Here is a 17,599-nt window from a genome sequence, read left to right as displayed (position 1 = left end):
TATATCTCTCAATTCTGACTATATCTCTCAATTCTGACTTTATATCTCTCAATTCTGACTATAACTCGCAATTCTGACTTTATATCTCTCAATTCTGACTTTATATCTCTCAATTTTGACTATAACTCGCAATTCTGACTTTATATCTCTTAATTCTGACTATATATCTCTCAATTCTGACTTTATAACTCGCAATTCTGACTTTATATCGTGAAATTCTGACTTTATCACACAATTCAGACTTTAAATCTCTCAATTCTGACTTTATATCTCTCAATTCTGATTTTATATCTCTCAATTCTGACTTTATAACTCGCAATTCTGACTTTATATCATGAAATTCTGACTTTATCATGCAATTCAGACTTTAAATCTCTCAATTCTGACTTTATATCTCTCAATTCTGACTATAACTCGCAATTCTGACTTTATATCTCTCAATTCTGACTTTATAACTCCCAATTCTGACTTTATATCTCGCAATTCTGAGAAAAAAAGTCACAATTACATTTTTTATTTTTTATTTCATGGCAGAAACAAGCTTCCATACTTATTGTGTGGAAAGAGCAGCGAGAGCACAATTAAGTCATGCACGACTGGAACGACACAAGGAACAGTAAATGATGACAGAATGTTCATATCTGAACTTCCTTTAAGGGCTGTGAAGGACAGTGAGGATCTGTGCCATGTTTGATAGTGTGTGCACTGCATTCTGGGAGGACTGCTGCTCCTAAAGGCGTTTTGTTGGTGTTGTCTTAAAGCTGAGCAGATGAAGCTCTCTTGCTGTTTCCTGAAAGCCTGTGCTCTTATCTGCTGTGTCAGGACAGCTCGGATGATTTCAGCTGTGGAAACGGCAGCAGTCGACAGCGTCTGTTGGCTCCAGGAAGATACTGTACAGGCGCAGGACTGGCTTTAAAGCACAACCCTACAGAGGACGTGCTGTGATGGCATGACACCATATATATAGTATGTATTTAACACAAAAAAATTTGTCAGTTCTGGAGCACCATTCATTTATTCCAATATAGTAAATATTAACTGCACCAGTGTTATTTCCAATTAAAAACTTGCAGGAAATATCATCTACAGAAGTACTAGATAGAACGAATACCCAAAACACAGCTTATAAAGCCCAGTAGCTTTATAATGCTTTAATAAGAAATATCACATGGAAATTACACAGCACACCGCAAAACTCTAAAATGTACGGATTCAATTAAGAAAGAAAAGCCAATATACAAAATGACTGAAAATATCAATAAATTCTTTAAACTAGTCAGATATTGCTTGATTGCTATATATATTTCTTTCAAGATTTAGTATTATTAATATTATCCTTGTTAGATATTTATAATAGTTTCAAGAATGTTTAAATCATTTTTTGTTTAGCTCATTGGAAGACTTTTTTTGCTATTTTTATTTCATATTTAATTTGTCAATTAATATAATTATAATTTAATATTTAATATATTAAAATATATCATATCATATTCAATATTAAAATATTATAATATATATGATTATTAATATTATCCTTACTAGATATTTATGGTAGTTTCAAGATTTTTTTTTTTACCTCATTGGCAGAATTTTATTCATTTAAAATATATCATATATGATATTCAATAGCATATATTAAATGTTATATATAGTATAAAATATTTACTATGATGTTGAATCATTTCTGTCAAGATTGAGGATTATTAATATTAATATTGTTCTTACTAGATAGTTTTGTGGACATTTTTTTTTATCATTTTTGTTCCTCATTGGCAGTTTTTTTTTTGCTAGATTTTTATCATTCATAATTAAAAGATACCATATATCATATTCAAAATCATATAAAATATTTTAGATTTAAAATGATATTCAATTTTATATAAGATCTGTTTTAATATATTAAACATAATATAAAATGTTATTTTTTGTTATTTAATATACAATATAAATATCAGTTTTTAATGTATAATATCAATTCTAATAAAGCCAGTCGTAACTGTAAAGGTCTTGATATTGAAACAAGAAAATATCTAATAATAATTCAGCGAAGAGCTTTATGAAGAAAGTTATGAAACTCACTTTTTTTCATCCTGTGTGCGTGTCTTAGACGCCCATCATAGACCTTCACTGCTGGACCTTCAGTTTCAGAGACTCTAAATGAAGTAAAACGAACAGAGATGTTAAAATATTCCATCTGGATCCTTTAAATTGCAATTTTAATGAGTGTAAGAATTGTACAACTCCGCACAACTTGAAATGAAGTGCTAGCGTGGCTTTACTTTTAACAGTACTAGCTTCCTGCTAAGCTGTGGAGTCAGTGTTTTATGAGGCTAATGTAGCCTGCATTCATTAGCGCTGTACGTTTGTGAGGAACTAAATTAATTGCCGTGGGTCGAGTGAAGAGATCAGGGAGTTTCACCTTCATTCTGAGGATTTTACACCAGCTGTGCAGGAGCAAACACCATTTCTGCTCGTGATTTTATAACTATAAACTCCGTTTTGCTTGCAACAGCAAAAGTTCAGACTCTCAGGTACCACTGTACAGTTTTAGCATTCACTTGGTTAATATAAATATCTTTGTGACTAGTATATGCTAAATTCAACATGAACGACTTGTATCAGAGCATTGCTAGAAAAGTAGACTGATAGGATGCTAATCAAACGATAATCCTGAAGGACTTCAGACCCGAGAGACCCATTAACACCCACTTTCTTGATCCATCAAATGGTTTAATAAGATGTGAAGTGTCTCTAAGCGCCTCTCATGTGATCATGACCTTTCTGACAGTGTTTGACGGCGGATGCTCATATAATTGATTCTGTGACATATGGTTCAAAGGCCTTTTGGTATTTTTCTACACGGCTGACATGTGTTTGTTAGCAGTAAATGGAATGACACTCTGGTGTAAACTGAATTACGCAAAATGCAGTTTTAATATATTCGTTTGGAGAATGAATTAGTTGAACATGCAAGAATGACATATAATGCCCCTGAGATTGCAAGTAAACAACTGGATTTTCGTATTTTATAAAAATGTGAGTGATGTTTGACTAATTAGAACAAACAAATGCTACAAATGTTACAGCGGTGGCCATTTATTTCAGAAAGATTGTTTCTCATGCTTCTATTCTTAATAATTGCTCAGATATCTACTGATGGTGACCACACACATTGGGTCAAGATGTCTGTACTCGTGAACAGGATCAGTAAAATGACCATCAAGCGATCCGTAAGAGGATAATCATTTGTTCAGACGAGAGCAGCTCTTCCTCTTTGAGTTGAGAGCAGGTTAAGGCTGACTCTATCCACCTACAGAAAACACATCGTGCCCGAGGTTAGGAAGTGACACTTTCACAGCCTCATCAATGGTGTGAACATTTTGTTCTTTCCGGATTTCACTGATTCATCCATAAATTGCACCTTAGGAGACGTTAACTTTATTTCATCATCTAACAGGTGATTAGCTCTGCATGTTGCAGTTGCAATTTGAATTTGAATGTAAGGAAATAGAATGAATTGTAATTCAATGTCATTTTTAACTAGAAAAACTTTTTTATTAAGAAAAACTTGTTTATTAAAAGTTTATTAAGCTTCTTAATAAACTTCTTGTTGATTCTTGTTTGAGTATTTTGAAATCAATGTAAAAAGCATTACATTTTGGTGGTGGATGGATGGAGGGATGGATGGATGGATGGATGGACGGATGGAATGATGAATGGATGGAAAGATAGATTGATGGATGAATGGATGGAAAGATAGAATGATGGATAGATGATGGATGGATGGAATGATAGAACAATGGATGGAAAGATAGAATGACAGATAGAATGATGGATGATGGAAAGATAGAATGATGGATGGAAGGAACAATAGAATGATGGATGGAAAGATAGAATGATGGATGGATGGAATAACAGAATGATGGATGGAAAGATAGAATGACAGATAGATGATGAATGGATGGAAAGATAGAACGATAGATAAAACGATGGATAGAATGATGGATGGATGGATGATGGATGGATGGAACGACGGATGGAAAGATAAAACAATAGATAGAATGATGGATGGATGGATGGGTGGATGGATGGAAAGATAGAACAATAGATAAAATGATAGATTGATGGATGGATGGAACGATAGAATGATGGATGGATGGATGGATGGAACGATAGAACGACAGATAAAACTATAGATAGAATGATGGATGGATGGAAATATGGTTGGAAAGATAGAACAATAGATTAAACGATGGATGGATGGATGGATGGATGGATGGATGGATGGATGGAACAACAGAATGGTGGATGGAAATACAGAATGATAGAACGATGGATGGATGGATGGATGGAACGATAGAACAATGGATGGAAAGATAGAATGACAGATAGACTGATGGAAGGATGAAACGATACAATGATGATGGATGGATGGATTGATGAAATGATAGAACGATGGATGGAAAGATAGAATGTCAGATAGAATGATGGATGGATGGAAAGACAGAATGACAGATAAAACTATAGATAGAACGATGGATAGATGGATATATGGTTGGAAAGATAGAACGATAGATAAAACGATGGATAGAGCGATGGATGGATGATGGATGATGAAACGATAGAATGATGGATGGAAAGATAGATAGAATGATGGCTGGATGGATGGATGGATGGAAAGATAGAACAATAGATAAAAAACAATAGATAGAAAGATGAACGATGGATGGATGGAAGGATGGACGGACGGACGGAACGATAGAGCGATGGATGGATGGAAAGATAGAACAATAGATAAAACGATGGATGGATGGAAAGATAGAACGATAGATAAAATGATGGATAGAACAATAGATGATGGATGGATGATGGATGGAATGATAGAACGATAGATAAAATGAAAGAACGATGGATGATAGATAGATAGATAGATAGATAGATAGATAGATAGATAGATAGATAGATAGATAGATAGATACCTGTGTTGAATTTTTGTGAATTGCAATTCCATAAATTCCACTTCCTGTGTGTTGTGGTGGTCATAAACTGAAATGGAGCCAATTTTTTTAGTTCTGAAAAAAACGATGCTTTTGGGAAACGCTGCCCTGGTCAGGTGAATCAACAGCCATTAGGTTAATTTGATGAATCAGACCAATCTAAGTTATGACCAGTCTTAAGAAAAAAATTAGATGACTAACTTGCAGTAGACTCTCAGGAGTTTATGCAACAGCTCACTAGGTTTGAGAACATCTCTGCAGCCTTGAACGTACACACACTCAAACAAGCCATTAAATATGCAGTACTGTATGTGATGTTTAAACTGTTGTGTTTGGGTACATTTACCTCCGCCACACGCAGACCTTTAACATCCCCTGGTGTCTCTGACATTTACAGTGTTTGACGGAAGCGTCTGCGCGGGGATTTGAGGAAAGCGATACTGTGGGCAACATCTCGGCTCTCAGACGGCGTGTGGCAGGAACGTGCCGTTAGTTACTCTCTCAGATGGTGCGAAACGCTTCTGTCTCTAATGAGGCTCCTGGGAACTTGGTTGTACACAAATCGCGTCGTGCCACAACTAAAAGAGACGAGAAAAAGAGGAAACAATTACACAAGGTACTGAACCTGAGGATGAGTAACTGAGGTTAAAGGAGTTAATAAAACACCATGTATTTTATGAAAGATGTACACATAAACATGGACCAAAAGTAACATGTTATTAATTAATGGTGTTTCCTTTAATTGTGTGTAGTTGAGGAGAGTGTGTTGTTATTTTACCAATTGATCAGATGCACCAGTTTGGACCAGAAAACAGGTGAAAAAACATCTGAAAAAAGTTTTTTTTCTATATATATATTATTTTAATTCAGTTCATGTTTATTTTAGTGCATTTTATGGTTTATTTTTAGTTAACTATAATAACCCTGCCACTCACTCATTATCTTTAGATAATGTAAAAACTGTTTCAATAGAGACTTATATATATTTTTAAATATCATTAATACAACCACTAGAGCAGCTGGTAATAAAAGATGACAAATGGGTGTTATTTTAACTCTCTGTTATTTTAATTCCTGTTTGGAATCTCCTTCGCACATTTCAAAACATGAAACAACGCTGCCTTCTTTTAATCAAAATCGCAGGTGTTTACAAAGTGTGTCTTGATATAAGCTAACCAGCTGTCCAACTGTGAAATACATTTCCACCTTGCCTGTCAAAAACAAATCAGCATTCAAAACTGACGGAAAAAACAACAACGCTGAACTAGAAGATGAAGTACAGGAAACCTAAAAGAAAAACAGCAACTACAATAAAAAGAACAACACACCAAAGTCAAGGTCACTGTTCACCGTCTGCATATTAAAATGAAAAAGCTTTCAAAATGGCTGTCTTGCATTTGTGTTGCCATGTTTGCGGTTTTCCCACTGAATTGGGCTTTAACACTGTTGTTTTTCATGTCCGCAGGTTAAAGCAACCCCAAATATTTATTTACCACTGGAATGCGAATTTTACCGGAGACCCCCCTGAAACAGGATTGGGTTTTTAGCTAGTTTTGAGTGGCAATTGGGCGGGTTTTGTTGTGAAAACCTGGCAACCCTTATGCAGCTACTATTCACATTAAGTGAGATGTTTGATCTTGGAGACTTTAATCGTAGACTAGTTAATGTCATCGACAGACAGTCAATGCGTATTATAATAAAAAGAGATTGTAAATAACTAGGACTGGATGGGTTAAAGGGGTCATGAACTGCGTTGTTTTATTGTTTTATAATGTTTCCTGGGGTGCATACTAAATGTTAGTATGCTTTTTACATCAAAAATTGTCATAATTTAGAAATAAAAGGCATTTTTCCTACCCTGATTTTATCCTCTGATTTGAACGCTCTGTTTTAAGGGGCGTGTCTGCTGTGAGACTTCAGAGTAAACACCCACTGCTGTGATTGGCTGACATCTTTGCATATGAAATAGCTAAGTATTATTCTTTTGAAAACTTTTAGAGCTATTACAGCTCTCAAGGTTAACTAACCGTGAAAAGTGTTACATTACATTTATATCTATGGCATTATATTTAGATCGTGACATGAAAGGTTGCAGTGATGATCGAACCGCATGAAAGCAGTGATCTCGTCATTGCAACTCAATTTCTGCACACTAACGAATGCTTTCATAACTAACAGTGCAAACTCGATGTAACTAAGAGATTTGTTGAATAGAACAGGAGTTTTGGCACGAGTCCTGAACTCTGATAAACTCTGAACTCACTGATAAACTTGGGCTGTTTGATTGACAGCTCCAGCGATTGTAAAGGAAGCGTTCTTTGATTGCTTTCTATATATAATTTAATCACAGCTTAAATAACAGATTATTTTCATCCTACTAAGAGAAACAACGTGAAGTTGAGCATTTAGTTGCTGGTTTGATTTACTGACACTGTACATGAATCATTAATATCAGATCAGGCATTAGAATGAACACAGTTACTGACATGTTGTTGAATTACTGTCGAGTCCATATCGTAAAAGTCTGTTTGCAAAGCCTGCGCCGAAATGCAATTGATTTACCAAAGAATCCACAGTGAAATAACAAATAGTAATAAATAAAGCTCAACTGAGACATTCACATTGTTGAAAATAAATAACCATATTCCTAGCATTAGGATCCTTTGAAAGGTAATGTTATTTTAGTCCTGTATCGCTCTTCTCTACTCCTCATCTCACTAACACGCCAGTGGGCGGGGCTAACACTGCAATGATGATGTTGGCGTTGATTTTAAAATACCAATTTCATGATTTTTATCGAATCTCAATTTGATGAACCGATATGGACTCTTAAATCCAATAAATAGATCTTTTAGTCTGTGCTGTTGAAGCGTGCTTCCCATCCAATAAATCTCAGTAAGTTTTGTGATTTGTTAGTTTTAATATGAAACAAAGCTCAGCTTTCAAATTATGTTAAATTTACAGCAAAATTCAAACAATAAATATCGTTTTGGTGCTCTTTAACGTGGCGTGATGGATCGCAGTAATGCCTCAGATCAAGCGGCACGTGAATGGACCATCTCTTCCGCTTTACTATTAGCCTGCTAGTTACAGCGCGAAATAAACATGAATGAAAAATCAGAAACCATATTGAAAGATATAGAACAACTTACTGAAACCTGCATCACGTCTCGTGTTTCAATTGCGGAAAGACGTCAATGAAACAGCTTCCATATGTCACGTGATGTTATATATTTACCTCAGAAAAGCCATTCAATGAACATAAACTCAATAGTTAGCTAGAAAATTATTCTAGAGAGGAGCATTTTGCTAAATATATGCGTATATATTTCATATTCATTGTATTTTTACTTAACCTGTTTTTCAACATTTAATGTATGTTTGAATATGTCCCTCATGTTTTTATGACAGCCACTATTTAAATGTTTATATTAAAAAAACGAACAGAAACATAATTATGTCATTAAAAAGATATTATTATAATGTTATTATTATAAAAACTCTTAAATGCAATTTAAATGTAAACAAATCAGTTCATTTTAATCTTTAATATTATAGTAATGTACCAACTGGGGTTCCCTGTATCATTACTTGAGAGATATTTTTTTTTCCTTGAGAAAATTTGCCATACTGTACCTGATACATACCCCAATTAATCAATACTGAATTGAATCGAAATCAGAATTAAGTCATCACAAGCTTGTGAATCAAATTCAAATTGAATTGTGAAATTTAATCCCCAGCCCTAGTAATAACCCAGGAGTTTCAACACAACACATCCTGACAGTCTAACAAGCTGTTGAGAGAAACCTGGCAAAGACGATCCATGAGATTGAGTAAAGCATCGAGTCAAGTTAAACATCCTTTGATATCATCTGTGCTTTTAAAATTAATCATTCTCAAAGTCAAACCTCCAGTATCTGGAGTCTGTCCAAAGACATTCATTTTAACCGAGTACAAATCTCAAACAGAAAGTAATTATTTTCTCCTTTGAAAAGCTAATTATCAATTGAAGTCTTCTGCTGTCAGATCACCAATTATACATAATTACATTAGCAAACCCTTCCAGGAGAGGAAGTCTGTGACACGTCGTATCTTACGAGCTTTTCATGTTACAGAATTTCAAAAATGTAAAAATTAAATCTGTGAGAAGAGAACTGAAGAGGGTAAAACAACCCTCGGATTCACTTCTATGTTAAGAGACCATCAAATTTGTCAATTGGCACTTTGACTCGGCACACTTATAACCTTTTTCACTCTGGTATTTTGAATGTAATTCTCAGATATGTAAAGATCATGAATTATGCATGGCCTCGTATGGCTCCATTAAGCTTTCTATATTCAACTTGAAGCCAGGCGGCATGAAATTGTACAGTTTAATGTGGCTTTAAAAGAGTATTTATCACGTGCAAATCACAGATACAATTTACCTGGCAGTTATTATTTTTCACAGCAAGATAAGAAGCGAGGAACGCATTTACACAAAATGGATCTACAAAGGTCAACGTATGTGCTAGACCTCAATTGCAATTTTTTGATTTAAACAACCCAACACGAGCAACAGCCTTATCAGCATTTTGCCATAATTCTCGATTTCACATGTGAATACAGATATGCAGAAGCAAAGCACAAAAACAGACCCTGTAGATGTTTTTTTTGTATGTATTTTATTTAGGCGTTTTGGTTTCTTATGGATGAATATATTTATTTTCCACCATTGAACATTCACTGAATATTAGTAATCTCGGTTTTAAAAGCATCTAAAAATTGAGTGTTTTTCATTTGAAGTGCCCCTATTATGCAATTTTAAAGGTTCCTAATTTTGTTTTGGAGTCTCCTACAATAAATTTACATGCATCCATGGTCAAAAAACACTTTAATTTACTCATAATATACTCTTTTTTCAGTACCTGAAATGGTTCAGGTACTGAAAAAAGTACTTTCCAAGAGCCTACTCTGCTCTGATTGGTCAGACGGCCCAGTCTGTTGTGATTGGTCTACTCTGCTTTGATTGGTCAGATGTGATTAAATCGGTTCTTATAAACTGCATTTATCTGCACTTTGATCTTTGAAACTTTGCAGATCTTTTACATTCACAAAAAGCTTTATTACACACTAAAAGATAATTACACACTAATATAATATATTACAAACTATAAAAGATAATATCTGAACAAGCATAATGGGGCACTTTAAAGCTTGTTTGGAAGCACCAATTAATCAAAAGAAATTGTACGTTAGCAGCCTGCTGTTTGGCATCTTGGATTGAACCCTCCACTGTTGTGTTTCTAACCACGCTGATTCACTGTCCATCGAAGTGAAGTGTTTTCGTTGATAACTTAATGCCAGAGGAACAACAGCACATTCAGCTTTAGAGTAATTAATGATGATTACATGCTCATGTAGCTCATGTTGTTGTGCCTCATGCCATTAATCATAATTGGGCTTCCAAAGAAACAAGGCGAACACACAATGACACGTCAGCGGCCTCTGCGTTTCCTGTCAGGTCGAAACAGTCACTGACGAGATTAAAGTCACATCAGAACGTGATGAATGTACCTGCAGCACATCTGAACACCTAGAACACTAAAACAGAGCGCTCACTAAAAGATACTATGGTTCATTTTTCTGTCCTATTACTTTATAAATTGATTACAATTTTTTTAATTCATTTCGTCATATGATGATACATTTATTAAATGAATCGCTGAAAAAAATCTGCCAAATTAAAATATTTAAAACATATTATTGGGGCAGATGAGTCAATCAGTAGCATTAAATTCTGTAAAAATTAACAAAATTTAATTAAAAAAATATTAAAAAGGTCAGTTAAAATAAAAAGGTGATTTAAAATGGGCATCTTTTTTTAAATTACTTTTTAATAGCCATTTTTAAAAATGTTTAACTAATTTTAATTTTTTAAAAATTGGATTAAATGGATTAAATTCATTTTATGATATGATGATAAATTGATCAAATTAAATGGCAAGAGTTTGCTAAGAAAATCTGGTAAATTAAAATAGTTAAAATACATTATTGTAATAGAAGAGTATGTCATTGACTAATGTCTCATTTAAAAAAAAAATTCAATTATTAAGAATCTATTTAAACATTTTTTTTAATGTTTTTAAAAAAAAGTAAAAATATTTATCAAATTAATTTCATGATATGATGATAAATGTATTAAATTAAACATTGAACATTTGCTGACAAATTCTGACAAGAGTCTTATTTTTGGGTAAAATGAACAAAATTCCATTATTGAGAAAATTCATAAAAATTCAGTGACAAAACAACTCTGTGAGTAAGTTGCAATTGTACATTTCAACTACAGATGGCCATAGAGAGGCAAAAGTTCTGTAGTGCAGGTTGAAGTAAAAAAAAAAAAAAAAAATAATAATAAATAAATTCATCAGCATTAAACTAAATAATTATTAATCAAAAATATTTTACTAAATTTGTATCTCTCTATAAAATACAGTGCAGGAACTTCTGGGAACACTATTGGGTGACAAATAAAATGGTTCAGTGAATTTTTTTTCTTTTTTTTTTTAAACCAGGTCAAAATATTAAACCCGCAGTAATCTGAAAACAGCAAAGTTACTGTCATGCTACTGGAAAATGTAGTTAAGTTAGTAGTGTCATTGCTGTTACTCTCTAACTCATATAGACAGCAGGGTTTAATTAGTAATCAAAATGATATTGTCGGATTTATGGAGAAAAACAGAACTGCCATGAGATGAGATGAAATGACACCATGTGCACCATTGAACATGAAATGCCAGAGTCTACGACGCTTTTAATTCCTGAAACCTCTCCATATTCAAATATAATTCACGTCTAATTGAAACGTGAAGGTGTCAAAAGCTCTCTGAGAGTGAACGCTCTTCTCACAAATGCACCAGCGCAGATGTGGAGAAAATCGAAGAGCTGATATCTCATTTAACAACACGCACTTAAACTGCACGACGGACTCGAGCCCTGATGAACAGATGAGGAGATTCTTATCGATCTGCACGGCTGCCGACTAAGTGTCATTAAATCAGCCATGCAAATGAGTGATCCTGCCTGAGCGCTGTCGTCCCAATCCTTCCCCTCCCCGTCAAAACGTGAACCTCCTCGAACCTCTGAGCGATTGCATTTGCTGAAAGAACTTTGAGGCCTAATTAGAAATCCTATAACTTGTTTTGTTTAGACTTCGCCATCAGAATAAGCCAAGTAATGCTCTTTGAATTAAATGTCACGAGTCACATTATTTAACCAAAGTTGTTTTCAACATTGATAATAATCATAAATGTTTCTTGAGCAGCAAATCAGCATATTAGAATGATTTCTGAAGGATCATGTGACACTGAAGACTGAAGTAATAATGCTGAAAATTCAGCTTTGATCACAGGAATAAATTATATTTTACAATATATTACAATAGAAAACAGCTATTTTAACTAGTAATAATATTTCACAATATTACAGTTGCATTTTTGATCAAATAAATGCAGCCTTGGTAAGTCTCTTTCAAAAATATTTTTTAAAAAACCTTAATTATTACAAACTTTTGACTGTTAATCAGTTTTGAGTAAGTAATTAGTAATTACTAGCTACTAATTTCATCTTCAACAGTGTACTTAGATTAATTACTCTCTCTTAAGGTATTGCACTACTTATTACTAATTACTTTTTAACTCCCGTATCAACCTCGACCTGTTGAACAATACAAGGATAGACATGAAAATGCTCTTTAATTTTTTCAAATAAATAATATAATATTGCATAAATTATTCTTGAACTGACCAAAGTATTTAAATGGAGAAGACAGTAAATTTTGATGTTAATTATATTGTTTTATATAGAATTGTTTCATAGATTATACAGCAGGGCTCTTCAAGTAGTTTCATTCGAGGGCCGGATTATCAAATCAAAAAGTTTAGGTGGGTGAATAAATGAAAATATTCTCACAGTGAGACTTGGTAACCACGGGTTAAACCATACATGGCTACTCACTACCACTGTCAAATGATATTATATTATGATATGTTATATAGGCCTAAAAAAACTGGCTAAACACAGGTACAAACTACACCTTAACAAAGACATGAATTATATATTCCCCTACCCACCTAATAAATATTGCAATATAAATGGCTATAACATAAATATTCCATATCTCCACAAACCATTTACTACAGTTCATTCATGTTAAATATTTGTAAGGGTGGTGATTTTGGGATTTAAAAGTCTTCTATCTTCATTCATGGCACGCTTCTCCTGTTTTCCTCATCAGTCTTGTTGGGGCTGTTGGCTGTTTCATCTGATTTAAAACTAGTTTAATCATCGAGTGATTTGTAGTTTGTAACCGAGAGGTGTGTGTCGAATTGAAACGCTAATCTCACTTGATGTCGCAACGCTGTTTAATAATGGTGACTGGGAATAAACGCAGCTCCTTTAAGCTTTCATTCCGTTATCCACTGGACCGTGCTGCGTAGTTCAAAGTAAACTAGTGAAACACATGAAAACAGCGCTACTTTTCTGTATTTGTTGTTAATGACCGAGAAACAACTACAGATGATTCAGTGACAGAGCGGTCCGAACGAATCCAAATCATTTCAGATTGTTATGCAAGTGCGTTTGGCCAATTCACGGAAAAGAAAGTCGACAGAAATATGGGACATACATAATAACTGCTGAAATATTCGCATGGAAAACGTTTCTCGGGTCAGTCGGAGGAGCGTGCATGGTATGAACAGTGCGTAGATAGTCGTATAGCTGCAGGCGCCACTGCGGCCACGTATCTAAACAAATTTAGCCGAATCGCCAGGAAAAGAGGAGGAGGGAGACTGGGGTGCTGCGGGTCGGATGAAGATGATTAGCGGGCCGGATTTGGCCCATGGGCCGCCAGTTGACAAGCCCTGCTATACAATATTTAAAGCAATTACATCATAAATAACTTTAATTAAATTACAGAAAAATTAATTCCTTTACCTTTTCAAGGGAAAAATAATTAAATTACAGTCATTAATTACTTAGTAATGAGTTATGCCCCTTTTCACAAGATGTAATATAAGTTTCCAGAATGTGTCTGTGAAGTTTCACCTCAAAATACCCCACAGATCATTTATTATAGATTGTCAAATTTGTTTTTGTGTGTGTCCCTTTAAATGCAAATGAGCTGCTCTTCCCGCCCCCATTCCAGAAGAGGGCGGAGCTTTAACAGGTCACGCTTCGGTTGCTCAACAACAACAAAGCTGGAGAATCTCACGCAGCCAAAATGAGGATTGTCAATAATGGTGTTCAGCCTTACATTGTTCAAACCGGAGTCGACACTGATGGAGAGACTCAGGAAGAAGTTACAACTTTTAGGACGTTTCTGAATGGTTAGTGGATAAATTTATGTAGTTGCTGTGGAGTTGATTCAACTCATCAACTAGCATGTGCCGTCATGTTAATCTTTTGTGCAAAACCGTATGGACGCCCACTATACATAGCGTACTTATTTGCCAAACAGAGTCATACACACCAGGTTAACATTTATGATTGCTATCAAATGCTGTGAATGGTCTAATATTTTTCCCAAAATATCACTCGGACAGAAACACTCCTTTTTTAGCAATCGAGCTTGCCAGGTTCAACTTGCAGGCTATCCAAGCTAACAAGACTCTAAATAGTGTTCAGTCAATGACAGAACAGTTAGCATGCTTTGCTCAAACTTTTGCCATGGCATTAGAACTGGTACACCATTGTCGCTTGCGAAAACAAAATGGCGGTGCCGTGGTGCAAACATGCAGATTAAGGGGTGGTAATATAATAATAAGATCCCCTTCCTACGTCACTAGGGGAGAGAAATCTGAGCGGCTAATTTTTTCACGTGCTTGCAGAGAAAGGCTTACCAATGCAAAGTTACTAGGTTCTCCTTTTTCACATTTTCTGGGTTGGTAAATGCACCAATTATAGCCCTTAAACATGGAAAAAGTCAATTTCCATGATATGTCCCCTTTAATGTATTTAAATGGTATTTTCCAGATAAAATAAATAACTGCATAATGTATTGCTTTTTATATTCCAAAAAAATGTCATTGGGTTTGGCACGAAACCTGCATCTGTGGTTGAGTCACATATCTCACCTCATCTCTTGAAGGAGGAGCACACAGTATCCATCACCCCCATATCATTGCCACGGATGCTCCATGATGTCATTATTGACGGCATGACTCCTCCTTTATTGGCAATAGACGAAATATAGAGTCCCGGGCCAAGCGCAGATCCCTATGAATCTCAGGGCCGTTTCGGCAGCACCATTATTCAGATGCAGGGAGATTGTGTATCAGCAGCGCGGGCGTGTTTGTGTCTCCTGGATGGGAGCCGCATGCACACGGCAGATTTCATTTTCAGGATTTATGACTTATTGTGTGCTGGTGCAGGATCTTTTAAGGTTATAAACAGCAGGTTTGGTAACTGTTATTCTGCCTCTGAGAAATGTGGGAATTGCAAACTCATACACTTGTTTGTTGAAAGCATCTGTGACTGGTATCAGTCCTCTTACATACTGCAGTGGAATTGCCATTTAATGCATCATTCTGTACTGCGTGCAAATGCTCATGGGAGATCTGTGCACATCCACATATTTGAGAAGAAAAGCTTGGGTTTAGTTTACAGAGTTAGGAATATGTTATTGGAGTGATATCATTACAACACTGAAGCATCCTTCATTTCTTATTCCTATCTACAATGGTATTAGGCCTATATATACATACACACACACACATATATATATATATATATATATATATATACACTGATCAGGCATAACATTATGACCACACCTAATATTGTGTTGGTCCTGACCCATCGAGGCATGGACTCCACTAGACCCCTGAAGGTGTGCTGTGGTATCTGCACCAAGATGTTAGCAGCAGATCCTTTAAGTCCTGTAAGTTGCGGGGTGGAGCCTCCATGAATCGGACTTGTTTGTTCAGCACATCCCACAGATGCTCCATTGGATTGAGATCTGGGGAATTTGGAGGCCAAATCAACACCTCAAACTTGTTGTTGTGCTCCTCAAACCATTCCTGAACCATTTCTGCTTTGTGGCAGGATGCATTATCCTGCTGAAAGAGGCCACAACCACCAGGGAATACCGTTTCCATGAAAGGGTGTACATGGTCTGCAACAATGCTTAGGCAGGTGGTACGTGTCAAAGTAACATCCACATGGATGGCAGGACCCAAGGTTTCCCAGCAGAACATTGTCCAAAGCATCACACTGCCTCTGCCAGCTTGCCTTCTTCCCATAGTGCATCCTGGTGCCATGTGTTCCCCAGGTAAACCATCCATGTGATGTAAAAGAAAACGTGATTCATCAGACCAGGCCACCTTCTTCCATTGCTCCGTGGTCCAGTTCTGATGCTCATGTGTCCACTGTTGGCGCTTTCGGTGGTGGACAGGGGTCAGCATGGGCACCCTGACTGGTCTGTGTCTATGCAACCCCATACGCAACAAACTGTGATGCACTGTGTATTCTGACACCTTTCTATCAGAACCAGCATTAACTTCTTGAGCAATTTGAGCTACAGTAGCTCGTCTGTTGGATCGGACCACACGGGCCAGCCTTCACTCCCCACGTGCATCAATGACCCTGTCGCCTGTTCACCACTGTTCCTTCCTTGGAGCACTTTTGATAGATACTGACCACTGCAGACCGGGAACACCCCACAAGAGCTGCAGTTCTGGAGATGCTCTGACCCAGTCGTCTAGCCATCACAATTTGGCCCTTGTCAAACTCGCTCAAATCCTTACGCTTGCCCATTTTTCCTGCTTCTAACACATCAACTTTGAGGACAAAATGTTCACATGTTGCATAATATATCCCACCCACATATATATTGCAAACATATACACATATTGCATTCACATTGTGTGTGAATTTAACATATTCCAACATTTCCAATTCCAGTGTGACCAATGCATCTCTTCAACTGACCAAGGTGACCTTCCACAAACTCCATATTCAACTAGATTCTCACATTTTCTGAAAAAATAATGAGAGTTGTGCTTACCTGTGACTTTTGTGGATGGTTGCCAGGGTGTTATGTTGTTGCTAGGGTGGTCAAAAGAGTTTCTACTCTGTAGATATAGCTCAGGTCCCTCATTCGATGTGCATCTGTGGGTTTTTCATCTGTTTTATCATCTAGCAGGTGAAAATGGTACATCTGGTCACAGTAAAGTAACAGCACACTCTCCTCAACAATTAAAATCACTAAAACTAATAACTAATGGAACTCTAGCTGAACAATTATTTAATAAATCTGATTCACTTTACAGCTCAAACTCATCCCTATTTTGTGCAGATTTGCTTTGCATATTTGCATTCATCTTTTGTTTTCTGCATGTTTTATCGATATGCATATTACTTTCATGTGAGACTCAATAAATAAAGGCAGATGCTAAAGCCAGAGATGAATATTGTGCCTTCTGTTAGAAAGATGCTGAGATCACCTGATGCATGGAGCATATTTGACTTTTCATTCTCAGAGATGTTCCGTCAGGATTGATTTGATATGAATGTGGCACAAACATCACAGATCACATCAGCACAGTAACAAAAGGGTG

General features: G+C 35.8%; 1 long non-coding RNA gene across 1 annotated transcript in view; it reads right to left on the bottom strand.

Moving 5' to 3' along the window:
* Positions 1-2,079: 2,079 nt before the first annotated feature.
* LOC127521054 (uncharacterized) overlaps positions 2,080-17,599 on the bottom strand; it is a 16,312-nt gene continuing 792 nt past the window's right edge. Inside the window, exons 1-3 of the long non-coding RNA XR_007932268.1 lie at positions 17,047-17,599; positions 5,344-5,575; positions 2,080-2,153 (exon numbers count right to left, since the gene is read on the bottom strand). The exon at positions 17,047-17,599 is cut by the window's right edge and continues 792 nt beyond it. This is a non-coding gene — a long non-coding RNA (uncharacterized LOC127521054). The remainder of the gene's footprint in view (positions 2,154-5,343; positions 5,576-17,046) is intronic.

This window comes from Ctenopharyngodon idella, chromosome 10 (assembly GCF_019924925.1).
Source record: "Ctenopharyngodon idella isolate HZGC_01 chromosome 10, HZGC01, whole genome shotgun sequence".
NCBI lineage: Eukaryota > Metazoa > Chordata > Actinopteri > Cypriniformes > Xenocyprididae > Ctenopharyngodon > Ctenopharyngodon idella.
Note: the sequence above shows the minus strand (reverse complement) of the source record. Positions and strands in the feature narration are given on the sequence as shown.